Here is a 21,696-nt window from a genome sequence, read left to right as displayed (position 1 = left end):
ACATAAAAACAGATCTAAAAGCATCATCACCAAATAATATGAGTGATTATATGCAAATTATAGAGTAAGCAGTAACTGGGCTTACCTCATACTGGGATAGTACAGAAAGCAAGCAAACTAGACCTGGAGGTGAGAGTTCTCCAAGCAGCTCTCGAGCTTAGCAGAAAGCAAATTAACTCACGCTCTCAAAGTTACAAATACTTAATTCTTTTATGCAGTACATTCTCTGTAAATGCACTTTGCAGAATACCACAGCAGGAAAGTGATTGAGTTTCAGACGTTTTATTCCTTCAGAGATGATATAATTTTTAGGAACATTAAGGTGGTGTAAATAACCTGTCCTTATGTTTATTGATTTATTCCCTTTTAAAACAATTGTTCTGTGCCAGTCATTCTATGCAATTATCACTCAGTCTGTAGTTATGTGTATTTTTCCTTTAAAAAGTAGACATCATCTGAATGAAATAAGTGGCTAAGGCAATATAAAAGAAAGGATATTATTGATAAAGACTTTAAGGTAAACATATGGGCCACCATGTATTTTTTAATATTACCAGAATTTTTAATAATTACCAGAATAATTTTGGTAATGGAGCCATTAAAAATTATAGATATTTAAACAGTTTTGACCTACAAAAATGACAGTTTCCTATGAGTCAATATAACTCTTATTTGACATGCTCTCTAGTCAACATGAAGGTAACAAAACTTCCCAGGCTTGCTGTTTCTAGGTTTCTTAGTTTTCTAAAATGTTTAGAATATAAACTTAATGATAGTAATTACCATTATCGTTATTAATATTAGCAATGGTTTCCAGAATGCTTTACTATGCTAGACACTGACCAAGAGCTTTAAATGAATTGTCTGATTTTACTCATAAAAAAATCCACGTTAAGAGATTAAATATAAATGGGACAGACCATACGATCAGACCATATGTGCACATACTCTGACCCACCAATGCTGCAGCAACCAGCCCAGGAGGCCAAACAACAACTTCTGTAGCAACTGGCTCAGAACCATAAGGACTTGGTCCATAACTGCCAGTTTCCCTATATTTTGCCCTGCTTCCAATTCAGGACCTATCAGAGAAGGTCAAATAATGTCCCCAGACCAATCACATAATATGCCCTGCTTCTAATTAGTTCCCCCCCCCCCACCAGCTTCCCCAGGCCAAAGCTTCCCATCAGCATCTCTGAAGCCTTCTTTTTTTTTCACTATAAGGCTTTCCCAGCTGGTCCAGTTGCTCCTATGCAGGACAAATTGAAGAAGGGAGGGACTTCTAGAGCAGGGAGACCCCTTTGGAGGCTATTATAATAATATAGAAGAGAGACGATGAACGCCAAACATAGTAGGGTGATACAGAAGGAAATGACGGTATATAAAGAGAAAGTAAAAGTTGACCCTCAGTTTAGAGCCTAGATAATTTGAAGAATAATGACATTACTTACAGGATTTAGAGAGACATAAAAAGGAGTCACTTTTTCTGGGAAAATAATAACTTTTTAAAAAGCATAGTGACCATTGAAATTTCAGGAGTGACCCATCTGAGCTGCAGTGTTCTATAGGCAGTAGGGGGCATGGAGAGAGTGGAAGAGAGACCAGAGTTGAAGTTAAAAATTATAGTTGATTGTTAAAATTTTTTGATTAGGATGACTGATTTCTGCTGAAGAGTAAAGAGCTGAGGATAACAGACTAAATCCTTCGTGCTCACACAAATGGGAAGCAAAAAAGGAGTCAATTAAATGACACAGAGATGATGCAGTCAGGTCTGTGTGTGTGTGTGTGTGTGTGTGTGGTCTGTGCAGAAATATAGGGCCCCACTTGGCATGGTGTCACCAGCCTAGGGCTGCAAAATTGCTCTTACGATGCCACAGCCCAAGAGAACAATGACAGACACAACACACCCCAGGTGTGTCTGACCTTTGCCCAGGAACCCCAAACATCTCCAGCCACTGACCCTAATAAAGTCATGGGCCCCAGGTTATTTCTCCTTTGCCTACACCCTGCTTTGACCCCTCCGTGTGTCACCTTGAGGCTTGTGGTGTACTTCTCTAGGACCTGTGAGTAGTAAACTTTTCGATTTCAATTTCTCTTGTGGGCTGTTGAACCCTGGCTCACCATGGGGCTTCCTGTGCTCCACTTAACAAATGTTAATTTAACAAAGTCATAACACCTGTGTAAAACCAAGATTGGTAAAGCTAACTTTTCTTTTTCGATAGGAAAAATAAAAAACTAACCTGTAGACAAATAGGATTGGAAAATATGACTGTAATTACAGATCTAGGTGCAATTGTGAGGAAAAAGACAAGACAAGGCCAAACAAAACAAAACAAAATGGAAACAACACTTTGTCCTCATATTTCTGTACTTACATGGGCCAAAATTCAAATTATGTATCTCTAACCCTCTGCTCCTCCCAAATACCAAAGTTTAATTTAAACTTTTTACTTATTTTATTTTTTTACTCCCAAGTCTCCTACATAAGCATAGAAATCCTAGGAAAAGGCATTTTGCAGCCAGATGATGAATAGTTTCTACAGATAAAGTTCAAAACAGAAGGGCTCACACTAAAATTGTAAGACACATAAATAAAAAGCTAAAAAAGTAAGAGTCAATAAAAGTAAACTATATAGTGAAGTTTACCAAAACAGTGGAAATGAATGCATTGGAATTATAAGATTTAGACAGAAACATTCTATTGTTAAAATGTTTATATAAATGAAAACAAAAAATTTATGTCCAATAAAAAGACTGACATCGAATTTTCAAAATGTAAAAAAAAAAATTCATTTAGTCCTCAGTGGATAAGGTAGAAAGCACATTAGACACAGATGAAGAGAAGATTAGTGAATTGGTATATCTGAATAAATTAACCTGAATGCAGCTCAAATAGGGATGACAAATATGCAAAAGAGATTAAGAGAAGGAAAGAGAAGCACTGGCATATGTTTAAATTGAGTTTGACATATATAAATGTTCAGTTAATAGTTGTTGAGTACCGAAATAAAGGAATAGAGAAAATGGGAGAGAAGAAATAGTCAAAATAATAATGACTCAGATTTGTATTAGAATAGAAGACACACATTCTCTGATTCCAGAAACTAGCTTATCCTAAATAGAGGAAGAAAAAAACCAAAACAACAAAATCATCAATGAGAAGTTTTTATGACCTCAGTAGAAATAGATTTCTTAGTATATTACAAACAACACATTATAGTGACATATTAACAATTTAAACTGTATTAAAAGTAAGTCCATTAAGACTGTGTTCTTCAAAAGATGTCATGCAGATATTGAAAAGACTAATCCCCAAACTGGAAGATATATGCACAAATAAAATTGACCAAGTAATAAGTAAAGAGTACTTATTAATTAATAAGAAAAATATACCTAAGTAGAAAAATGGGCCAAAGAGTGAACAGGATTATCTGAGAAGCAAAAACATAAAAAAAAAATGATCAACTTAATTGGTATTAAGAGATAAAAAATAAAACTAAATTAAGATACGATTTTACACCCATGAAACTGCTAAAATTAGAAGTTTGGCAATATAAAAGACTACTGAGGATGAAATGGAATGAAAATGATTATACACTGCTGGTGAAAACACAGCCCAACAACCCTGCTCCTAGGAATATATCCTTAAAAACTCTTGCACGTATGAACCAGCACACATGTAAAAGAATGTCTTCAGCAGTATTTTTTTTTTTTTAATTTTATTTATTTATTTATTTTTGGCTGTGTCGGGTCTTCGTTTCTATGCAAGGGCTTTCTCTAGTTGCCGCGAGCGGGGGCCACTCTTCATCGCGGTGCACGGGCCTCTCACTGTTGCGGCCTCTCTTGTTGCGGAGCACAGGCTCCAGACGCACAGGCTCAGCAATTGTGGCTCACGGGCCTAGTTGCTCCGCGGCATGTGGGATCTTCCCAGACCAGAGCTCGAACCTGTGTCCCCTGCATTGGCAGGCAGATTCTCAACCACTGCACCACCAGGGAAGCCCCAGCAGTATTTTTAATAGTACAAAGATCTGGAAACTATCCAAACATCTAACAAGTGTAGAATAAATTATTTGTGCTATACCAACTCCCGAGGGACAATTTTTCATAGGATTTTTATGCTTCTGCAAATCGTATGAGGGAGGCATTTACTACTCTTTGTTCTAGACTATCTTTTCAAGAATGTTTACATAGCCAGAAACCTTGGCATATATAGCATTTCCCTCTGGAACAAAGGGCATGTTTGCTTATAGCCATGAAAGAGAGAGAGAGAGAGTGCTTCCTTCCAGAGCAAAAGGCAGGCCTACTTACTGTCCAGGAAGATATCTCCCTGCACAGCTAAGGGCAAAAACGCTAATCACTCATGATAAAAGATTTGTGTTCATAATCTCAGCATTTCTTTCCTGTAACACAATCCACTGTGCATGTAGGTGTCACCTGGCCCTCTTCTTGTTGCCCTGTGGAAACTGGAGTTTGGGGTGTTGGGCAAAGATTCTGATGCTCCTATTGCTTGTCATTCATGAGTAATAAATTTCTTTGTCTCTGACCCAAGGAGTTTCATGTCTTCTAGCAACATTCATGAAACTATGACAGGCTAACTGGTTAGCCTACAAGTTGGATAAAATCTTGGGCCTTTCAGAATTCTTGATATTCATATGATGGATTAAGTAGTAGATTTAATCTATCCTATCTTTATATGAATTAACATGGATGAATCATAAAAGCACTTTATTGAGGCAAAAACCATAGATTATCTAAAAGTATGATTCATTTCATAGAAAATGGAATAGGTAATTATTATTCAGTTTTACATATACATGGGGTAAACCTAAACTAAAATCAGAATAGTAGGTTCTTCTATTGGAGGTGTCAGGGAAGGGGATGTGGTATAGAGTAGGTGCAGTCTATGAAGGGTACATAGGTGTTTCAAAGGTGTTGGTAAAATTATGTTACTCCTATTGAGTAACAGGTAGACAGGTATTCATTTAATTTGCTTCTTTAAACACTACATATATATTTTTACATTCTTTGATACGTTTGATATCATAGTTCACATTTAAAAATATAGAGAGAAGGGAAAGAAAAGAAATAGGGTAAGGAGGAAGGACCCCCTTCTAAGGGGGTTCGAAGGGGCAGCAAAGTCTTTCCTGATAAGGTAACATTTAAAGACATATGTTAAGAAATTTGGGAGAAAATCCTGTGGCTCTCTTGGAGAAGTTGTATCTTGGCAAAGGAAGAACAGCTGAAACTGTCATACACCAAGTAGGCCGGCATGGTTCGAGTAGGGTGAGCAATTGGGAGAGATGTAGAAAGTGAGTTTGGAGGGGTGCAGATCTCGGAGGGCCTGAGGGGTCATTGAAATCTAGGAGACAGATGTTTGACATGATAACACAATATTTTATTTTATTTATTTTTTAGCTTAAAAATGAACGCAGAGATTTTTATTTTGCATCTTTTTATAGTTTTATATCTGTTTTACTCTGGGTAGATGTGGAATATGGTATTCCTTCTGTAGTTTCTTTGTTTTTTTTCACATTTTTTTTACTGAATAAAAGATTCTTTAAATTCTATAGTGCTTTACAATTTTCAAAAGTTTCACACACGAGTTTATATAATTCCATAATAACCTTTTTCCCCCTACCTTTATGTTGCCCCTCCCCCTCTCTTTCCCCATCGATAACTACTAATTTGTTTTCTATATCTGCTTCTTTTTTTGTGTTATTCACTAGTTTGTTGTATTTTTTAGATTCCACATATAAATGAAATCATACAGTATTTGTCTTTCTCTGTCAGATTTATTTCACTTAGCATAATGCCCTACAAGTCCATCCATGTTGTTGCTTCAAATGGCAAAATTTCATTCTTTTTGATGGCTGAGTAGTATCCCATTGTGTATATATGTACCACAGCTTCTTTATCCATTCATCTGTTGATGAACACTTAAGTTGCTTTCATATCTTGGCTACTGTAAATAATGCTGCTATGAACATTGGGGTGCATGTAACTTTTTGAATTAGTGTTTTAGTTTTCTCAGATAAACACCCAGGAGTGGAATTGCTGAATCATATGGTAGTTCTATTTTTAGTTTTTTGAGAAACCTCCGTACTGTTTTCCACAGCGGCTGCACCAAATTTACGTTCTCACCAACAGTGCAGGAGGGTTCCCTTTTTTCCCACATCCTTGCCAACATTTGTTAGTTGTGATCTTTTTGATGATAGCCATTCTGACCAGTGTAAGGTGATATCTCATTGGCATGATAACACTAAAATAATTTCCCTGGCTGTTGTGTGGAGAATAGACTGTTTGGAATCAAGGAGAGAAGGAGACCATTTCTGAGATTATTGCAGTATTTCAGGCAAGAGAAAATGGTAGTTTGGACTAAGGAAATCGAGGAGGAGATGGTGAGAAGGGGTCATAGTCAGGATACATTCTGGAGGTAGAGCTAAGGGGATTTCCTGATTATTTTGATATGGGAAGTTAATGAAAGAGTAGAATCAAAGATGCAAATTCAAAGGAAATACACAGCCCAAGCAGTTTGAAGGTTAGCATATTAGAAAAGTTTTCTGGCCTCTTCATGACAACCACATCAGTGAATTTGTTTTATCATTAAAATTATCTGAAATTATTAGATATTTTTAATGTCTCCTCCTCAGTATAGTTTTTGTTGGGGTGGTATGGTCTGTTCATTTTGTTTTGGTTTTGTCCTTTTCTTTAAAGCAAATTCTTACAGACAGTATTCGATTATCATTATACGTGATTACCTAGCTGGAACAATTTACAGAATTTAACCAAATTTTATTAAGAAATAAAAGAAGACAAATTGCCACTGGGAAGTATATGAGTTTAATGCAAAATTACATGCCCTTCTGATCAATTTTTAAAATATGAATAGGGTTACTTCAGCTCCCAAGGAAACTGATATGAACTCAGCATGACAATCTAACCTCCTTTCTTTAGTCCCCCAGGTTAGCTAGTGTTGAGTGAACAGTTGGATGACAGTGGGGTCTTTTGCTTCCCTCCTGTACCCACTTCACCTTGGACTTTTCTTGGTGTCCTTTTTCTCTTCCTTTTTTCCTTTATTTCTGCCTCCATACTTTAGCAATCATCAAATGTCAAAGAAGTTAAGAAGTACCAGGATTTTGCACAAATGAAATAAAGGCAGACACAAACTATGACTCTGGGGCCAAAGTGATCAGAAATATATAAAAAATAGGGACCTAAACTATAAATGTGGATCAACAGCTACTCAAATGATGGCAGGTCAGATAACATAGGTCAGGAAAGGTAAGTGAGACAGAAAACAGAGAAACAAAAGTAGAGCCCAAGCAGAGGTCATGTCTCAATTGCCTTACCTTATATTCATCACCCAGCACAAGGTCAGCACTGAAACAAAAGTCCTTAGAATTCTTTTTCATTTCCAACAATATTATAAATTTCTGTAACAGTATGAAGAAGTAATGATGATCACATTGTTAAAATTCCTGCAGTTGGCTTAGGGCTATTAGAGACACAAACATTTAAAAATCCATTGCAGAAATAATACACAAAGATTCCCTGCATCTGTTTACTGAAGTGTACCTTGAACTTTGATAATGTGTCTGTCTTGAGGATATTATTCACGATGTCATAGATGTCCTCAAAATGCTTTCACTCCAAGGGAGAAATTGTGCTCATATCTTATCAGCAAAAAAAACAACAACAGGTATTTATCTAAAAAACTAAGAATGTTACATTGACTATGTTTCTTGCTGTCCTTTGACATTTTGGAAATTTAAAGCCAAATTGTTTTGTCATTTGATAGCACATGAGATATCTTAATGGTATTAATTTCAGTGTGTTTATCTTTCCTTTATTATTATAATACATTATTCTTTGATTATTTATTTTTAGCCTTCCAATTATATATATTTTTGAGCTTCAATTTCTTCATATTCTTTCCAGAATAAGCTGAAAATAAATTAGCAAATCACAGAGTTTTACCAATAAGATATAATCACCTATTCCTTTCATCCTTTTAGCTCATAAACAATGAGTGATTTTTCCTTCAAAGACATAGAATATTTATTGGTATAAATAATTGAGGATAATATGTAATTCTGAACTGTGAGTCTAATTTATAAATTTTCCCATCTTAAATTACCAAGTACAGTGAAAACTCCAACTCCAGTGCTCACTGTTCTATCTAAATGCTTCTCTTTCTGCCCCATTCCAACTCCACTCTCACCATAAATCTCATTCTCTAAGTGCATTTCCAGATTGAGTGTTCTCATGTCCAAGCCTTAGATGACCTTATTTATCATAATCTCATCCCACAGCATCTCTGCTAACAAATATAGGTCTGTCCAGTTGTCAATGATGTAGAGTCATTATCTTCCTGAAGCATCTATCAAGTGCCACATCTGTTTTAGCGCAAACTGCTTTAAAATAACAGCGTCAAAAGGGACTCACGGAAAGTTAAGAAAAAAATAAAGATCTTTAAGTTTATTATAACTGGTTGAAGTTTGTGCAGGTGATATTCCAAGAACAGTGACCAGGATCTGGAAGAGTTGTAGGGAGTTCAAGTTAACTGATTTTATGCCTCAGAGCACTCTTAGTAAAAAAGAAAAGGAAAAGAAGGAGTTAGAGGGCGAACCATCTACTTAACTAAGCTTGTATCAAATGCTACCCTGCTGGCCATGCTGGCCATTTCTGGAGGTTTGATGTGGTTAATAAATTCACAAGTCACTTCTGACTCCTGGAAACCAAAGCATTCCTCAAATGATCTAATCAAGTCTTACTGATTTTTCTTTCCTTCAAAGAGAGGTTTACAGTAAATTAGGGGTTGGTGGTATGGGAGGAGGATAGAATAAACTGAAGAATTGGGGGAGGGCTGACAGATGTAGAGAGAGAAATCTGTAATCATCAAATAAATTTTTTAAAATATTCAATCAGAATTATGATGTTAATAATGATATTCATACCTTGGCCTCACATAATTAGCTTTAAAGGTAGATCTCTGATTTAATAGCATTAGTCATTTCCTTTCTTCTGAAGTTGCGGGAATCAGCTACAAATTTAATTTTTTTTTATAAAAGTGAATAGTAAAAGTGGTTGTTTTTCTGAATATAGCATTTTATACTGTCCATTAAAGATATAAGATTAACTATAAAGAAATGCCGTTGGCACAGGCAATGAAAAGATAAAGAGGAGTCCTATTAACGGATTGCAATTATTTTAAACCTTTTCATGAAGATTTCACACGTTGACAAAGCAGTAATTATTGAAGCTGTGTGTACAAGGTGAAGTGCATATGGAGTGGACCAGTTAGAAAGAAGTTACAGGTGTGCACGTTATCAGGCCTTGAATTGTTCTGTATCAGGCAGGTCATGGTGCTACATGCATATGTTTCCAAAGAACAGCTGCCTCTCATTTGGATGCTGAACTGAATGCCTTCTGTCTCCTGGTTTGCTTTGTCCCTTGCAATGTAACATTAATTCTATTCTTCACTATATTAAGTAGGATTTGCATCTAGTCATAAAAACAAAATGGAATTTCAGTTTTCTTTTTTTTTTAAACATCTTTATTGAAGTATAATAGCCTTACAATGGTATGTTAGCTTCTGCTTTATAACAAAGTGAATCAGTTATACATATACAATATGTTCCCATATCTCTTCCCTCTTGCATCTCCCTCCTTCCCACCCTCCCCATCCCACCCCTCTAGGTGGTCACAAAGCACCGAGCTGATCTCCCTGTGCTATGCGGCTGCTTCCCACTAGCTATCTATTTTACATTTGGTAGTGTATATATGTCCATGACACTTTCTCACCCTGTCACATCTCACCCCACCCCCTCCCCATATCCTCAAGTCCATTCTCTAGTAGGTCTGTGTCTTTATTCCCGTCTTGCCACTAGGTTCTTCATGGCCTTTTTTTTTTTTTTCCCTTAGATTCCGTATATATGTGTTAGCATACTGTATTTGTTTTTCTCTTTCTGACTTACTTCACTCTGTATGACAGACTCTAACTCCATCCACCTCATTACAAATACCTCCATTTCATTTCATTTTATGGCTGAGTAATATTCCATTGTATATATGTGCCACATCTTCTTTATCCATTCATCCGATGATGGACACTTAGGTTGCTTCCATGTCCTGGCTATTGTAAATAGAGCTGCAATGAACATTCTGGTACATGACTCTTTTTGAACTATGGTTTTCTCAGGGTATATGCCCAGTAGTGGGATTGCTGGGTCGTATGGTAGTTCTATTTGTAGTTTTTTAAGGAACCTCCATACTGTTCTCCATAGTGGCTGTATCAATTTACATTCCCACCAACAGTGCAAGAGTGTTCCCTTTCCTCCACACCCTCTCCAGCATTTATTGTTTGCAGATTTTTTGATGATGGCCATTCTGACCGGTGTGAGATGATATCTCATTGTAGTTTTGATTTGCATTTCTCTAATGATTAATGATGTTGAGCATTCTTTCATGTGTCTGTTGGCCATCTGTATATCTTCTTTGGAGAAATGTCTATTTAGGTCTTCTGCCCATTTTTGGATTGGGTTGTTCGTTTTTTTGTTATTGAGCTGCATGAGCTGCTTGTAAATCTTGGAGATTAATCCTTTGTCAGTTGCTTCATTTGCAAATATTTTCTCCCATTCTGAGGGTTGTCTTTTGGTCTTGTTTATGGTTTCCTTTGCTGTGCAAAAGCTTTTAAGTTTCATTAGGTCCCATTTGTTTATTTGTGTTCTTATTTCCATTTCTCTGGGAGATGGGTCAAAAAGAATCTTGCTGTGATGTATGTCATAGAGTGTTCTGCCTATGTTTTCCTCTAAGAGTTTGATAGTGTCTGGCTTTACACTTAGGTCTTTAATCCATTTGGAGTTTATTTTTGTGCATGGTGTCAGGGAGTGTTCTAATTTCATACTTTTACATGTATCTGTCCAATTTTCCCAGCACCACTTATTGAAGAGGCTGTCTTTTCTCCACTGTATATGCTTGCCTCCTTTATCAAAGATAAGGTGACCATATGTGCGTGGGTTTATCTCTGGGCTTTCTATCCTGTTCCATTGATCTATATTTCTGGTTTTGTGCCAGTACCAAACTGTCTTGATTACTGAAGCTTTGTAATATAGTCTGAAGTCAGGGAGCCTGATTCCCCCAGCTCCATTTTTCATTCTCAAGATTGCTTTGGCTATTCTGGGTCTTTTGTGTTTCCATACAAATTGTGAAATTTTTTGTTCTAGTTCTGTGAAAAATGCCAGTGGTAGTTTGATAGGGATTGCATTGAATCTGTAGATTGCTTTGGGTAGTAGAGTCATTTTCACAATGTTGATTCTTCCAATCCAGGAACATGGTATATCTCTCCATCTATTTGTATCATCTTTAATTTCTTTCATCAGTGTCTTATAATTTTCTGCATACAGGTCTTTTGTCTCCTTAGGTAGGTTTATTCCTAGATATTTTATTCTTTTTGTTGCAATGGTAAACGGGAGTGTTTTCTTAATTTCACTTTCAGATTTTTCGTCATTAGTGTATAGGAATGCAAGAGATTTCTGTGCATTAATTTTGTATCCTGCTACTTTACCAAATTCATTGATTAGCTCTAGGAGTTTTCTGGTAGCATCTTTAGGATTCTCTATGTATAGTATCATGTCATCTGCAAATAGTGACAGCTTTACTTCTTCTTTTCCAATTTGGATCCCTTTTATTTCTTTCTCTTCTCTGATTGCTGTGGCTAACACTTCCAAAACTATGTTGAATAATAGTGGTGAGAGTGGGCAACCTTGTCTTGTTCCTGATCTTAGTGGGAATGGTTTCAGTTTTTCACCATTGAGGACAATGTTGGCTGTGGGTTTGTCATATATGGCCTTTATTATGTTGAGGAAAGTTCCCTCTATGCCTACTTTCTGCAGGGCTTTTATCATAAATGGGTGTTGAATTTTGTCGAAAGCTTTCTCTGCATCTATTGAGATGATCATATGGTTTTTCTCCTTCAATTTGTTAATATGGTGTATCACATTGATTGATTAGCGCATATTAAAGAATCCTTGCATTCCTGGGATAAACCCCACTTGATCATGGTGTATGATCCTTTTAATGTGCTGTTGGATTCTGTTTGCTAGTATTTTGTTGAGGATTTTTGCATCTATGTTCATCAGTGATATTGGCCTGTAGTTTTCTTTCTTTGTGACATCTTTGTCTGGTTTTGGTATCAGGGTGATGGTGGCCTTGTAGAATGAGTTGGGGAGTGTTCCTCCCTCTGCAATATTTTGAAAGAGTTTGAGAAGGATAGGTGTTAGCTCTTCTCTAAATGTTTCATAGAATTCGCCTGTGAAGCCGTCTGGTCCTGGGCTTTTGTTTGTTGGAAGGTTTTTAATCACAGTTTCAATTTCAGTGCTTGTGATTGGTCTGTTCATATTTTCTATTTCTTCCTGGTTCAGTCTCGGCAGGTTGTGCATTTCTAAGAATCTGTCCATTTCTTCCAGGTTGTCCATTTTATTGGCATAGAGTTGCTTGTAGTAATCTCTCATGATCTGTTGTATTTCTGCAGTGTCAGTGGTTACTTCTCCTTTTTCATTTCTAATTCTATTGACTTGAGTCTTCTCCCTTTTTCTCTTGATGAGTCTGGCTAATGGTTTATCAATTTTGTTTATCTTCTCAAAGAACCAGCTTTTAGTTTCATTGATTTTTGCTATTGTTTCCTTCATTTCTTTTTCATTTACTTCTGACCTGATCTTTATGATTTCTTTCCTTCTGCTAGCTTTTGGGTTTTTTTGTTCTTCTTTCTCTAATTGCTTTAGGTGCAAGGTAGGTTGTTTATTCGAGATGTTTCCTGTTTCTTGAGGTAGGCTTGTATTGCTATAAACTTCCCTCTTATCACTGCTTTTGCTGCGTCCCATAGGTTTTGGGTCTTCGTATCTCCATTGTCATTTGTTTCTAGGTATTTTTTGATTTCCCCTTTGATTTCTTCAGTGATCACTTCATTATTAAGTAGTGTATTGTGTAGCCTCCATGTGTTTGTATTTTTTACAGATCTTTTCCTGTAATTGATATCTAGTCTCATAGCGTTGTGGTCGGAGAAGATACTTGATACGATTTCAATTTTCTTAAATTTACCAAGGCTTGATTTGTGACCCAGGATATGATCTATCCTGGAGAATGTTCCATGAGCACTTGAGAAAAATGTGTATTCTGTTGTTTTGGGGTGGAATGTCCTATAAATATCAATTAAGTCCATCTTGTTTAATGTATCATTTAAAGCTTGTGTTTCCTTATTTATTTTCATTTTGGATGATCTGTCCATTGGTGAAAGTGGGGTGTTAAAGTCCCCTACTATGATTGTGTTGCTGTCGATTTCCCCTTTTATGGCTGTTAGTATTTGCCTTATGTATTGAGGTGCTCCTATGTTGGGTGCATAAATATTTACAATTGTTATACCTTCCTCTTGGATCGATTCCTTGATCATTATATAGTGTCCTTCTTTGTCTCTTATAATATTCTTTATTTTAAAATCTATTTTGTCTGATATGAGAATTGCTACTCCAGCTTTCTTTTGATTTCCATTTGCATGAAATATCTTTTTCCATCCCCTCACTTTCAGTCTGTATGTGTCTCTAGGTCTGAAGTGGGTCTTTTGTAGACAGCATATATATTGGTCTTGTTTTTGTATCCATTCAGCCAGCCTGTGTCTTTTGGTGGGAGCATTTAATCCATTTACATTCAAGGTAATTATCGATATGTATGTTCCTATTCCCATTTTCTTAAATGTTTTGGGTTTGTTATTGTAGGTGTTTTCCTTCTCTTGTGTTTCTTACCTAGAGAAGTTCCGTTAGCATTTGTTGTAAAGCTGGTTTGGTGGTGCTGAACTCTCTCAGCTTTTGCTTGTCTGTAAAGGTTTTAATTTCTCCATCACATCTGAATGAGATCCTTGCTGGGTAGAGTAATCTTGGTTGTAGGTTTTTCTCCTTCATCACTTTACGTATATCCTGCCACTCCCTTCTGGCTTGCAGAGTTTCTGCTGAAAGATCAGATGTTAACCTTATGGGGATTCCCTTGTGTGTTATTTGTTGTTTTTCCCTTGCTGCTTTTAATATGTTTTCCTTATATTTAATATTTGACAGTTTGATTAATATGTGTCTTGGCGTGTTTCTCCTTGGTTTTATCCTGTATGGGACTCTCTGTGCTTCCAGGACTTGATTAACTATTTCCTTTCCCATATTAGGGACGTTTTCAACTATAATCTCTTCAAATATTTTCTCAGTCCCTTTCTTTTTCTCTTCTTCTTCTGGGACCCCTATAATTCGAATGTTGGTGCGTTTAATGTTGTCCCAGAGGTCTCTGAGACTGTCCTCAGTTCTTTTCATTCTTTTTTCTTTATCCTGCTCTGCAGTAGTTATTTCCACCGTTTTATCTTCCAGGTCACTTATCCTTTCTTCTGCCTCAGTTATTCTGCTATTGATCCCATCTAGAGTATTTTTAATTTCATTTATTGTGTTTTTCATTGTTGCTTGGTTTCTCTTTAGTTCTTCTACCTCCTTGTTAAATGTTTCTTGCATTTTGTCTATTCTATTTCCAAGATTTTGGATCATCCTTACTATCATTATTCTGAATTCTTTTTCAGGTAGACTACCTATTTCCTCTTCATTTGTTAGGTCTGGTGTGTTTTGACCCTGCTCCTTCATCTGCTGTGTGTTTTTCTGTCATCTCATTTTGCTTCTCTTACTGTGTTTGGGGTCTCCTTTTCACAGGCTGCAGGTTCGTAGTTCCCGTTGTTTTTGGTATCTGTCCCCAGTGGGTAAGGTTGGTTCAGTGGGTTGTGTAGGCTTCCTGGTGGAGGGGACTAGTGCCTGTGTTCTGGTGGATGAGGCTGGATCTTGTCTTTCTGGTGGGCACGTCCACGTCTGGTGGTGTATTTTGGGGTGTCTGTGGCCTTATTATGATTTTAGGCAGCCTCTCTGCTAATGGATGGGGCTGTGTTCCTGTCTTGCTAGTTGTTTGGCATAGGGTGTCCAGCACTGTAGCTTGCTGGTCATTGAGTGAAGCTGGGTCTTGATGTTGAGATGGAGATCTCTGAGAGATTTTTGCCGTTTGGTATTACGTGGAGCTGGCAGGTCTCTTGTGGACCAGTGTCCTGAAGTTGGCTCTCCCACCTCAGAGGCACGGCCCTGATGCCTGCCTGGAGCACCAAGAGCCTTTCGTCCACACGGCTCAGAGAAAAAGGGAGAAAAAATAGAAAGAAAGAAAGAAAGAGGCTATTATAAAGCAAAGCTATACAGACAAAATCTCACCCAGAAGCATATACATATACACTCACAAAAAAAGGAAAAGGGGAAAAATTAATATATCCTGCTCCCAAAGTCCACCTCCTGAATTTGGGATGATTCGTTGTCTATTCAGGTATTCAGCAGATGCAGGCACATCAAGTTGTTTGTGGAGTTTTAATCCCCTGCTTCTGAGGCTGCTGGGAGAGATTTCCCTTTCTCTTCTTTGTTCGCACAGCTCCCGGGGTTCAGCTTTGGATTTGGACCCGCCTCTGCGTGTAGGTCGCCTGAGGGCGTCTGTTCCCCGCCCAGACAGGACGGGGTTAAAGGAGCAGCTGCTTCGGGGGCTCTGGCTCACTCAGGCTGGGGGGAGGGAGGGGTACGGAGGAGGCGGGGCGAGCCTGCGGCGTCAGAGGCGTCGTGACGTTGCACCAGCCTGAGGCGCGCAGTGCGTTGTCCCGGGGAAGTTGTCTCTGGATCACGGGACCCTGGCAGTGGCGGGCTGCACCGGCTCCCGGGAGGGGCGGTGTGGAGAGTGACCTGTGCTCGCACACAGGCTTCTTGGTGGTGGCAGCAGCAGCCTTAGCGTCTCACGCCTGTCTGTGGGGCCCGTGCTAATAGCCACGGCTCGCGCCCGTCTCTGGAGCTCGTTTAGGTGGCGCTCTGAATCCCCTCTCCTTGCGCACCGCGAAACAAAGAGGCAAGAAAAAGTCTCTTGCCTCTTTGGCAGCTGCAGACTTTTTCCCAGACTCCCTCCCAGCCAGCTGTGGTGCACTAACCCCTTCAGGCTGTGTTCACGCCGCCAACCCCAGTGCTCTCCCTGCGATCCAACTGAAGCCCGAGCCTCAGCTCCCAGCCCCGCCCGCCCCGGTGGGGGAACAGACAAGCCTCTCGGGCTTGTGAGTGCTGCTCGGCACCGAGCCTCTGCGCGGGAGTCTCTCTGCTTTGCCCTCCACACCCCTGTGGCTGCGCTCTCCTCCGTGGCTCCGAAGCTTCCCCCCTCCGCCACCCGCAGTCTCTGCCCGTGAAGGGGCTTCCTAGTGTGTGGAAACCTTTCCTCCACGGCTCTCTCCCACTGGTGCAGATCCTGTCCCTATTCTTTTGTCTCTGTTATTTCTTTTTTCTTTTGCCCTACCCAAGTACGTGGGGAGTTTCTTGCCTTTTGGGAGGTCTGACGTTTTCTGCCAGCGTTCAGTGGGTGTTCTGTAGGAGCAGTTCCACGTGTAGATGTATTTCTACTGTATCTGTGGGAAGGAAGGTGATCTCCGCGTCTTACTCTTCCGCCATCTTCCTAAATTTCTCAGTTTTCTTTTATATAAACAAGATGCCCACTGGCTTCAATTTCTTTTTACCTTAAATCAGTTCAGTTGTTGAATTTTTAAGTTATAGCATAACATCAAAGCTAAAATGATTGCAAGAGAACCTATAAACATTCTAACTGCATTTTAACTGAGGTGTCCATTAAATTCTAACCAACTCATTTCTTACTTTACTTTTCTACCTCAGAGTCAATAGAGTGTAGAGCTTAAGAGCTCAGTCTCTGGAGCCAGATGGTTTGGATTTAAATCCCAGCTCCAACACTTACTAGTTGAGTGAGCTGAGGTAAACTATACACTTCACTTTCCTCCTCTGTAAAAAATAAGGATAAAAAGAGTAGCATATTATGGTATCCCTATTATTATAGGGATCTTGTAAAGATGTCTAAACACTTGGAAAGATGCCTAGCTAATAAGCTACACTATTTAAATATTTACTCTTGTTATTGCTTTCTGCCAAGATTCATATGTATTTTGAATAAAAATAGTTGTTATGTGATCAGACTTCTCACAATCAATCTATAGCATCATATTTAAGAATAAAAATTACTCTGGAGCTCTCTGAATTAAAGGAAACACAACTAAAATATAGTAGGGAGAGAAGCTTTAATTTCTTGAGAAAACCTCAATAGTGCATTAAGTATACCAATCTTTATATAACTAAGTAAATAAAGTAGGTAATATAGAAAATCAAAAGAAAGCAGGCTTTAATAAATATAAAGCTGTTATTTTTATTATAATATGCTACTCATTATTTTAATTAGCTATGAGGGTTTACGATTTTAAATGACTTGAGTTCAGATTATATATTTAGTATTATTTTTCATAAAAAGCCATGTCATATGTCCTGGGAATTCATTTATCTAATTATGATTTATTTTGTTTAATATGGTCATAATGAGATGACACTGTATTTCCCATTTTATTTTTTACATATGATCTACAATAGTATGTAGCCAACATTTTGTTTTTAGCATATTGAGAAATCTCACACATGACTGTAAAAATAGTCCATTAAATTATATTTAATATTTTACAGAAGTAGGTATTTGAGAATATCAATTATGTCTCTAGAGAGTATTCCAATTCTCAAATAATGTGTAATAAATCACCCAGATATAGCAGTATCACCCAAAAATACATTCTGTGAGTCAGGAGTTCAGGAAAGACTCAGTGGGTTGGCTTATCTCTGCTCCACAATGTTTGGGACCTTAGCTGCAAACTGAAACATCTGGGGATGTCTGATGTCTCAGATAACTGGAGACCAGTGTCATCTGGAGGCTTTTTCACTAACATGTCTTATGCCTGTGCTGCCGTAACATGGAGGTGGGCTCAGCTGAGACTGTTGACTGTAATACCTCCCCCTCCCTCCCTGTGACTGAGGTTTCTCAAAGCAGCTGGGGGAATTCTGAGAGGAAGCATCCCCAAAGGGAAAAATGAGGATTCCAAAAGACTGAAGCAGGACTGCAAGACTTCCTCTTACCTAGCCTTGGAAAGCATGCTGCACCCCTTTTTTCACCACTTTCTACTGCTACAACTGAGTTAGGAAAGCCATACCAGATGCAAGGGGAAGGTGATTTGAGTTTACCACTTGATGGGGGAGAGGCAGAGTCACATGGCAAAAGAACCTGTGTGATTGTTGATATTGGGGCAGCCATTTTTGGACAAACCGATCCTGCTACAGGGATCATGTGACTTATAGGATTATTAGGTCAGTTTTAGGTTAAGCAATGTATACAGAAATTTAAAGTGCATACACAAAAATAACAAGCTTAATAAATAAATAAATAAAACAATTTACTCCTTATCTACAAGTAGAAAACATTTTCAGAAGGCTTCTCTTTTTTAAAAAAATATTTATTAATTTATTTTTGTCTGCGTTGGGTCTTAGTTGCCACACGCCGGATATTTCATTGCGGCACGTGGGCTCTTCATTGCAGCATGTGGGTTTCTCTCTAGTTGTGGCACGTGGGCTTAGTTGCCCTGCGGCTTGTGGGATCTTAGTTACCCAACCAGGGATCGAACCCATGTCCCCTGCATTAGAAGATGGATTCTTAACCATTGGACCACCAGGGAAGTCCCCAGAAGGCTTCTCTTAAGAACTCCTCAAAGTTATGAAACTTAAGATTCATTCATGACTTATTAATTATAAGTAAATGATATCTCTAAAACAGAAGCCTCTGTAAAAATATTTTAAGTGCAGTAAAAGTTGCTAAAACTATTAATTAAGCTATCTTTTATAAACCATTTTGATGTGCAAAAAATGTTATCATATATGAATTATGATTATTTCCAAATCACTTCTATTTAAATGAACATGATAGCATCAGTGCTCTCTGGAAACTTAAATTATGTTGGAGGGGTAGATTTATAAACAGATAAGTATAATATAGAACCAGGCATTTTAAAGTATGTTATCTGAGTACTTTGAAAAGAAGGAAAAAATGAAAATTATCAGAAAACTATGACAAAAACACATATATTAATAGCTATGAAGGTCTTCAGTATTTTTTATTAGCCTGTCAGTTATATATAAATGTACATTTATATAGGATATGTACTTATACTTCATTATCACAGAAAAAATGGATGATATTGGGTAAATATTAAAGATTTTTTCTTCTTTAGAAAGACCAATACTGAATATCAAGTTTGTATGAGATTTGAATCATTTTAAATAGTAATAAAGAAAACAATGAAAAAACTGTTTAGAAACAGTTTTTGAGCATCTACTTACTAGTTGCTGAGGATATAAAGATGAATGATGTCTCCTATTTATATGACAGAAATGATTTGCTTCGTTTATCAGAGATTAAAAACAAAATCTAAATGAGCATTGGGCCCAACTCCTTCACCACTTTTGTTTTCTCAGAAGAAAAATGAAAGGTATACATTTTAATTCATAACTGCAGCTAATAGCCAAAGGTTCCTGAAAGAAGGAAAAGAACTGTGCAGGAGAAATTTTTTCTTTTTTGAAGTTCATTTTTCCATGTTTCTGAAGTACACATATTCCTGAGATAATTTCCGAACAGCCATGTTCTGGATATCAACATTTGAGCAACAGAGTCTACGATCTCAATCAAATGTTGATATCTCCACTACTGATCCACTTTTAAAAATAATATAATCTCTCAATTGTTATTTTCCTATCCTATGGCACAATAAAATCGTGTATTCAAGAGAGATTCTGGGGGAAAAAACAAATAAAACCTCAAACCAACTTTGTTATAATTCTTCCCAATGAAGGCACTCTAAGAGCAATGGCATATTTTTCTTAATTGTTTTTTATGTAATCCATTTATAATCATTCATCTGCTCTGGGTATATTTCACAGGATTTTCTCTTAAAAGTAGCAAATGGATCTTGGTGTCCAGAATGGGTGTTAATGACTGACTGATACAATGGAATCCTGGAAAGAACTCTCCCAGTGCTGTCTCATTAACCAGATGACCTCCAGACATTGTCAGTGCAACCCGGCCGAGGTGATTGATCACCAGAGAACAGAGGTTAGTAACTCTCCCCCAGGTATTAATGTATAGCATCTTCACTTACCCTCCTCTCAGGCTTTTCCAGTAAAAGATTGATTTATTATGCAGCTTCAATGGGGATTTGTCAAACTCTTAATCAAGGAATCCTATATTGCCACAAGTAAATCAATGACACTTTCTGGTACCTGAAAACATTACTCTGTGTGCAGGTACTGTTCGGTAACAGCAAAATATGTTCAGATATCAGTGAAGCAGAGATGGCCCAATGGAAGGCAAAAAACAACACATCGATTCTTTGACAGATGCTATTGTAAAGTAAAATGCTTTTTTGTTGTGTGCTGGAAAAATCAACACAGTTCAAAACTCTGGGACTTGGTAAAAGGAAGCACAGAAGGCAGAGGTGAAATGAGTAAGGAAGAAACATACTTTAAAGACTGAATGTTTGAGATATATATAAAGAAAATGATAGGGAAAGAAATCTTAAAGCCTGACTGTTTTGACTACCTGTCCTATTTAAATGTCCCCAGGGATCTAGCCAGTAGCAGGTGCTTTGTTGATTTCATGACATATATTATGATGGGAATTCAATAATCAGTGGTATGTCCTATGATAATGACTAGAATTGTTATTATTTGCCAAACCATATACCAAATAATGTAGACTTAAATGAATGTAAATAGTACAAACTAAAGACACTAAAGTCTCCTAACCAAACAAAACATATAAACAAACAAACCAAAATTTCTTCTTTCTGCTCTTTATGTCTAGGAGTACATTCCTCACCTCTGAAAATAATTTTTTTAAATAAGCAAACTATATTCTCTGGTATGTGTTGAATTGTACTCTTCTTCAAAAGAAGATATGTTGAAGTCCTAACCCGCAATAACTCAAAATAGGTCCTTATCTGGAAATATAGTCTTCTCAGATTTAATCAAGCTAAGATAAGGCAATTAAGGTGGATCCTAATCCAGTATGACTCATGTCTTTACAAAAAAGGGAAATTTAAACAGACCCACACAGAGAGAAGATGGTGTAAAGATGGCCGTGTGATAGCAGAAGCAGAGACTGGACGGATATAACTACAAGCCCAGGAATGCCAAGGACTGTCAGCCAGTATCAGAAGTTAGGAAGTAAGGAAAGATTCTATCCTGAGTCTCAGAGGGAGCTAGGCTCTGCTGGCACCTTGATTTCAGACTTCCAGCCTCCAGCACGGTGAGACACTAAACTTTTTGTTGTTTTAAGCCATCCAGTTTGTGGTACATACAGTTTGTTATGACAGCCCAAGCGACTAATACCCTCTCCTTGCTCTGTGCACAGACCAGTCGTTGCCCCAGTTAGGGAGACAGTTGCCACCTGGACTGACTAGACCCATGCAAGAATCAGCTCGCAAGGATGGAGAAATGGGAGACTCAGTGCACGCAGCTTAGAAGTTTCACGCCCTGGGCAGGGCTATCAGTGTGTGGGAAACAAATGGATGAAACAAAGACCATAACTTCCCTTACCAGAAAAGAACAGTCCCACCTCAGTGATGATGGGCATCTCTGAGGAGTGATAGAGATGACTTCCTCTTTAGATGTGATAGTTTTAAATATAGCATTAAAATCTAGTAATTATTGGAATTGTTTGTTATCTTTAGAAAACAAAACCAAA

At 37.8% G+C, this 21,696-nt stretch overlaps 1 long non-coding RNA gene across 1 annotated transcript in view; it reads left to right on the top strand.

The window, feature by feature from the left end:
* Positions 1 to 21,696, top strand: part of LOC132366342 (uncharacterized) — a 39,491-nt gene that overhangs the window by 13,348 nt on the left and 4,447 nt on the right. Inside the window, exon 2 of the long non-coding RNA XR_009503425.1 lies at positions 19,893 to 20,064. This is a non-coding gene — a long non-coding RNA (uncharacterized LOC132366342). The remainder of the gene's footprint in view (positions 1 to 19,892; positions 20,065 to 21,696) is intronic.

Source organism: Balaenoptera ricei, chromosome 5 (genome assembly GCF_028023285.1).
Source record: "Balaenoptera ricei isolate mBalRic1 chromosome 5, mBalRic1.hap2, whole genome shotgun sequence".
Lineage (NCBI taxonomy): Eukaryota > Metazoa > Chordata > Mammalia > Artiodactyla > Balaenopteridae > Balaenoptera > Balaenoptera ricei.
The sequence above is the reverse complement of the archived record's forward strand: the minus strand, read 5'-3'. Positions and strand labels throughout refer to the sequence as shown.